Here is a 6,407-nt window from a genome sequence, read left to right on the forward strand (position 1 = left end):
GCAGCCCACCGGCTCGGCTTGGTGTGCTTTTGGTATTTGGCCTTTTGAGGGCAGACTGTTTCCGCAGCGTCAGCCTCGGTGGCCAAAAATGATGGGGGATACGAATCGAATGTCTCTGGCCCGTGATAACTGTCTTTCTGCTCGTGATACCAAGATACCCATGTAAAATGAATTGTTTTGAGTGTTATGTTGACAGCAGTGTGGTGTGAAGCTAATGATTTTTCCTGGATAAAGGTTTTGACAATAATGTTTCAAAGTGCCTTTAGATTGACCACCCAAGTTGTGTATCTGCTCCGAAGACAATTTTGACTCCAGCTTCATGAATCTCATTCTAGGTGAGGATTTAGCCCTGCACTGATGTCTTGCAATGCCATTGTTTTGCATCTGTAAACATAGTTGGGGGGCTGAGGGGTGGAATTTAAAGTTCTGCTTTTTATTTTTATGTGGTTGGTTCACTTTGGAGCACCATTTTGCAATTTTCAGTTTGTCTTGTAGTAGTAAAGATGGATCTCATTAGCTAGTTGTGCTATGTGCTGCACTAACCTGTGGAGAAACAGCCCCTGTCCTGAAAAAGTAACACACATTAGATAACCGCAGGCAACAACTGGAAGGGGAGAAGCTACACACCCAGAAATCTGAGGATTTCTTTCATCAAAGGGCTTCAGAAGTGCTGCAACACCCACCTTTGAGTGTCCTTTCCACCACTGGAATCATCTCCCTGAGGGAGACACTCAGGTGTCCTGTAAAATAAATGGAGGCAAGTAGGTAAGAAAACACAGGATTTGCAAAAGCTGCTTACCTGGCCAGTAGTGATTGCTGGAGATGAGCACTGGGTTTCTCTGAGGGTTTTCAGTCCTGAGCCTTTTTTTGGAATCGGCTAGACAAGCTAGGCCTGTGTCATGGAAAACCATTAAATAGAGGTACTTCTGCCAGTACACCACCTGTTTGAGTGAGATGTCCAAGCAGACACGCTTTTCACAGCCTACTCTGATTCAGCTCATGGACTTGAAACCACTGATCTTCCTAGTGGAAACTTCCAGTTTGTACAAACGCTACCAAACTGGCCAGCTAGGGCTGTGCTGTCCCCAGTCTGCTCACCAGAGGAGCAGCCACATCAGCCCCAGAGGATTTGAAGAAGGTATCCTGCCTGCCAGGCACCCTTGTCATCTGTGCTGGTGGGTGGAATGGGTTGCTGAAATAGGGCAGCCTTGCTTTGGCTGCCTTTGGTGGGAGGTCTCCATGGTGAAGGAGCTCCAAAGATGTGTCCCAGGTGGGGCCAGTCAGGTGGATAAACCAGAGCTGCTTAAAGATGGGATGGCAGAGGAACAGGGAGAGATTTATTTGGTGGCAGCTTGCAGAGAAGTGGGGACCTCTGGTACTGTAATCCCTGGGTCTCTTGATGTGTTTAACCCATGCCAGCCTGTGTGAAGAAAACCCCAAAACCTCCTGTGCCCATCCTGGTCCTGTGTGTTTGTTGGGCAGCACTGAAGCTGTGGAGGCATTATATATAAACCCCAAAGTGCTCTTGCTAGTAACCTGGCTCAGTGGGGAAGTGAGGAGCAATTTTGCTGTTATTTTTGAATTGTCTTCTGCAGTCACAAGGGAAAAGCTTTTCTCACCATGCAGCAAAGGAAATGTAGGAAATGTTCCTTTTTTTTTCTTTTTTTTTGATTCAGGTCCATCTAATCAGCTCCACCTACACAGTGGTGGTATAGCCAGTTCTCACATGCTTCCTAATAGCCATCTGCCTGTGCAATTAATGGCTTGTCTGCTTTTACCATAGCTTGGAGGAAAAGACTGAACAAGAGCTTTGAGTATTTGCTTAAAATATCTGCAGTGTCTGTGTGGATGCTCCAGGATGGATGCTCAGCGCAGGCTACAAACAACCCCCACTTTCCTGTATTGTAAAATATTAGAGCAACTGGCCTTTTCCACCCTGCCTTTCAAACAGAGCACATTTCCCACCTGCCGTGTGAAAAATTAACAGCTGTGGCAACATAATATTCCCAAAATGCTCGCTTCCAGGAGCTGAACGCGAGGCTTTTCACGTTGGTTTGAGAGGTACGATGGCTGGCATCCCAGCTTCCCCGCTGGTGCGTTCAGCGGGTGGGGAGAGATGCGGAAAACAGGTCTGGAATGAAGTGCTTCCAGCTCTGCTTAAGAAACAGTGTGGAGGTATTTAGCAGATCACAGAGGTAAATTTGGTTTGTGTCAAGAATAAATATTTCACAAGACAGCAAATAAAGTCCTGTGCAAGTTTTCCCTAGCAGCTCTCAGCAGCCGATGAGGCAGGGCTCGGCATCGAGCAGGCTGGAGCCAGGGAGGGAATGGGAGCACCCGCCAAGCTGCTGGTGCCCAACAGCTGTAAGTCCTGTCCCATCTTTGCATGGATCCATCCATCTGGAGGAAGACCAGCCCGTCTCCCTGCCAGCCTCCTTTTACTCCCATGCATTAAGGAAAATACGTGTTCCTCATGCCATGGCTGGTTTGTGACCCAGCCAATGCTCTTTGGTCTGCAGTGCCTCCAAAAGCGGGGTGGCCGTGGCCAAGCACCTGGCGAGCCACAGTGGGACACAAAGCGTGGTGAAATGAAACCATAGCTGGATTAGACAGCCTGGCTGTACAAGTGGGCTTGAGCTTGGATTTAATTACCAGAGTGTCATAATATGCAAAGTAAGCTAAAACAGAAGGGATGAAAGCAAGGCAAGAAAGCTGACCTAACTGATGGCAGTGCTAGGGGGGAGGATGCCAAATTGTGTCCCTCAGCCATCAACAGGTCCCTTGGGTTGAACCTGAGCTGCTTCAGCGGCAGCTGAAGGACCTTCTGGAGAACATCAGCCCTGTGATACCTCTCTGCGAGGTGGACAGGTAGGGTTATCACCCTATGCCTGTGCATGCGTATACATATGCTGGTCCCAAAAGGAGTTGGGCAAGAGATGGAAGAAGGCTTGCTGCAAGCACTGCAGCTGTGATACACGCAGTCTGTTTCCTTTCATCACATGTGACTTCATTTTTCAGTCTCTTCCAGCTCTGGGTACTGAGCCTTCAGCCTTTACCTGTCTTTCTCTTATCTACACCTCCACAGACTGAATTTCATGATCTGCAAGGAGACCCACTCCTTTCCCATTCCTGTGAAGGAGGGAAGGGGAGACAATATAACCACTATCCTGCTTATTTATTTGGGACACAGTTTTACACCTAACTGAGCTCACCTCAAGCTGTGATGTGCAGCAGCTGGAGCTCCAGAAAAAGGTGCTGGGGTTCACCTAACTTGATTTAACTGCATCTTGAAGATGTATTGCTATTCCTATTGCTACACTATTGCTAACTGTACTGTTATATTATTAGTATATCAGACTGACTGTCCTTTTCAGTCGAGTGAAATCTTATCAGAGGATCCAGTAGTGCTGACTTAGAGCTCAGGACCTCACAGCAAGAGATGTGCTGCTGACGGGGCTGCCTTTCCCCAGGGCCACCCCCTGCCTGGGGGGGACTTTGGAGCCCTGCAGATACCTGCCAGGGTTAAAGAACAAATAGAATGATTGCTTAGTGTGTCTTAGCCTGGGTGACAACATCTTAACCTTTCCTTTTTATCTTTGTCACAGGCATCCTGTAATGTCAAACACGTGTAACGGGGAAAAGCTGCGCAGGGAGAAGCTGTGCAGGAGCAGTGAAAGGTTGCAGCAGAATTTCCCCATCCTCCCTTGTCCCAGCTCCAGTCTTCAGGTGTTTTAACGTGTGGGGAGATTCCTGTGGGTGGGAATGCAAAATATATGTTCACATGGAGTTAGGATTGGTCTCTGGCTGTGTGGGAGAGTTTTGGCTCCAGGGTTATGTTTTCATTACATGAGATTTGTGCTGTAGCGAGCAGGAGATTTCAGGAAAGAAATTGATGTTCCTGCCATCAGCATAAGTCCCGTCAGTAGCAGAGCGGCACCCTCGCCATCTCTGGGCTTGCCTGTCCTGAGCCCTTGCCAGGAAGGAATTAGGTGCCAAGGCCAGCCACGTCCTTCTTGCCAAAGCCATGTATATGAGAAGCAGAGACACGTATTGGAGATGCTGGAAGCCAATATTCTGACACCCCTGCACCCGGTTTGCACCGGGGATTTGAACTCCAGGTTCCCACTCCCGGGGGGACACATTTGCCATGGGGGTGTAGGACGTAGAGGGATGTGAACTCTTCTGCTAAAGTGTTTCTACTGTCCCTGAATTGCTCAGAAGCTTTAGCTTCTGGACCAATGAGGGAAGATGCAGTCCTCACTGCAGAACTTACCAGTGCTGCAAGGTGCAGGTCTCTGCCCTGTGGAGGCTATAGGTGCTGTGAAGAAGTGGGTGAGACTGTGCAGGAGTGTGTTTGGGGGCTCCCACAGAGCAGCACCCCCAGGACTGCAAGCATGAACGGGAACCCCAGGGAGGTCTGGGATTTCCCATGGCCTTAGGAGTCCAGAATTAAAACCAGAGACACTCCCGTTATGTGTGATAAGACTCCAGGGACTTGAAGATTAAGCCAGGTGATATTTTTTGATGCAAGATGTGCTAAGCACATAAAATATTGAGTCCAGCCATTCCTGTGCTCTTTTGCATGCCAAACTCTCACCTGAGCATGACCTTCCTCACCCCAATGGTCCTTCTCACCCCCATGGCCCTCCTCATCCCCACGTACTCTTTCAAAGCAGCAATTTTGCTTTGTTCTTGCCCCTTTGTACTCCTCCGTCGGAAGCTGCCATCACCAAAGCGAGCGTGTTGCTCTTACTAATAGCAAAGTAATCAATTTGAGTCACTGTATACATTAGTAATGGCCATGTAATTCTAGTGCAAATTAGGTTTGGGCAGGCTGTGAAGCCCGAGACATCTCGTCTTCCTGAGCAGAGCTTGGATTTACTGTCCTCTGGGGAAGGCCACAGTGAAATGCCCCCCTACCCCCCTCGCAAATCCTCCCTTGATTGGATACAGTATGGTCGTCTGATTAAAATTGTGCAGTAGTTCAGAAAATGATTTTCAGCCAGTGCTTCACAGTAAATTACTTTTTTTTTTTTCTTCCCCCCAAGACAACAAGTACAGCTGGACACTGAAACAAGAAGCTCAAGAAAAGCAAGATGCCAGTGAGGTGAAGACAGAGGGGGGCCAGAGGAGCAGCCTGCAGCAGTGTCACCCACCACAGGCCATCCCCGGTGCGCAGACGTGCATCTCCCACGAACCCAAAGCCTGGCCCTCACTCCCATGGTGATGCTGCCCACTTAACACCCAGATCCCTTTTCCCACCGAGTCAGGCCCCTGGCAAGTTTTGCCGGTGCCATGGGTAGGCGAGGAGCATCTTCTGTGGGCAAATATCCCGGTACCCACCGCTGTACCCCTGCATGGGGTGTCCCCTTCCCGACGTGCCTTGTCTGTGCCTGTCACCAAACCGCTTAGGGAGGTAGATGGGAGGAGCAGAGCGTGTGTCCCTCCTGCCACCCTCCCCTCCGCCCCGATGGCCACTGCTGCCTCTGGGGCAAGGAAAGCCCCAGAGCTATGTGCCCACCAGTGCCAGCCATGCAGCATTTTCCAGTCCCGGGTGTTAAAACCACCCACTTCACACTGAGCGATTACTGAAGGAAGTGCACGATTTTTCCTCAATCCATGGAATGGGGTCTCCTGTTTTCCACGTGAGCATCCCAATGACACCTGGAGACCCATCTGTCCCTAATGCGTGATCCTGCAGTAGTTTGCTCATCCAAAACACTGCTGATGCTCTTCTGCAAGGGGAGAGCTGCCTGCTCCCTTCCATCCTGTGGTAAGGGCTTGGCAGGAAGGATGCATCTTCCAAGATGAATCTCCAGTTTCTTGGGTTGCCCAAAGGAGGGTAAGGAGGTGCACCACCCTGCCAGTAAAACAACATCTTCAGCATCTTCCTGCAGGAAGGTGTCTTTGGTTGTGACTCCGGTGATGGCAATACTGTCCGAATTTCAGCATGTTGAAGCCTTGAGGAGGAGTGTGATTTAAGCACGCAGCAATCAGCCCTTCCTGATGGCCTTTCATGGACCTTGTGCCCATCTAATCGGTGCCCATCCTGTGCACTGGGTGCTGGGCTGGGTCTCCAGGTATTGGGCACCCAGTGGTGGGCACATCTGGACTGAGCCTCACTCCAAGCAGCTCCCACCACATGGCAGGGGGCTGTATCTGTGTAAGGAGGTAGGATAAGGAATTACAAACAAAAAGATAAATTCTGGAATTACAAACAAAAAGATAAATTCTGTAGAAATGCTGCAGCAAATGCATGCCTCAGAAGGCGTGGTTGGCGGGGTGGAAAAGGGAGATGGAATGTTTTTTAATTAGAACTGGATAATTTATTGACTGTGGGCTCATGTGTTAATGTGTCATTTGAAGTGTCTTTCAACAAGTAGCATGGCATTGCTTATAGGTGGTCA

At 49.4% G+C, this 6,407-nt stretch overlaps 1 long non-coding RNA gene across 1 annotated transcript; it reads left to right on the plus strand.

Moving 5' to 3' along the window:
* The first annotated feature begins 3,260 nt into the window (after window positions 1-3,260).
* Window positions 3,261-6,197, plus strand: LOC138684474 (uncharacterized). Its single transcript, XR_011323762.1, has 2 exons — window positions 3,261-3,726; window positions 5,049-6,197. It is a non-coding gene; the product is annotated as an uncharacterized lncRNA (long non-coding RNA).
* The last annotated feature ends 210 nt before the right edge of the window (window positions 6,198-6,407 follow it).

This window comes from Haliaeetus albicilla, chromosome 2 (genome assembly GCF_947461875.1).
Source record: "Haliaeetus albicilla chromosome 2, bHalAlb1.1, whole genome shotgun sequence".
Taxonomy (NCBI): Eukaryota; Metazoa; Chordata; class Aves; order Accipitriformes; family Accipitridae; genus Haliaeetus; species Haliaeetus albicilla.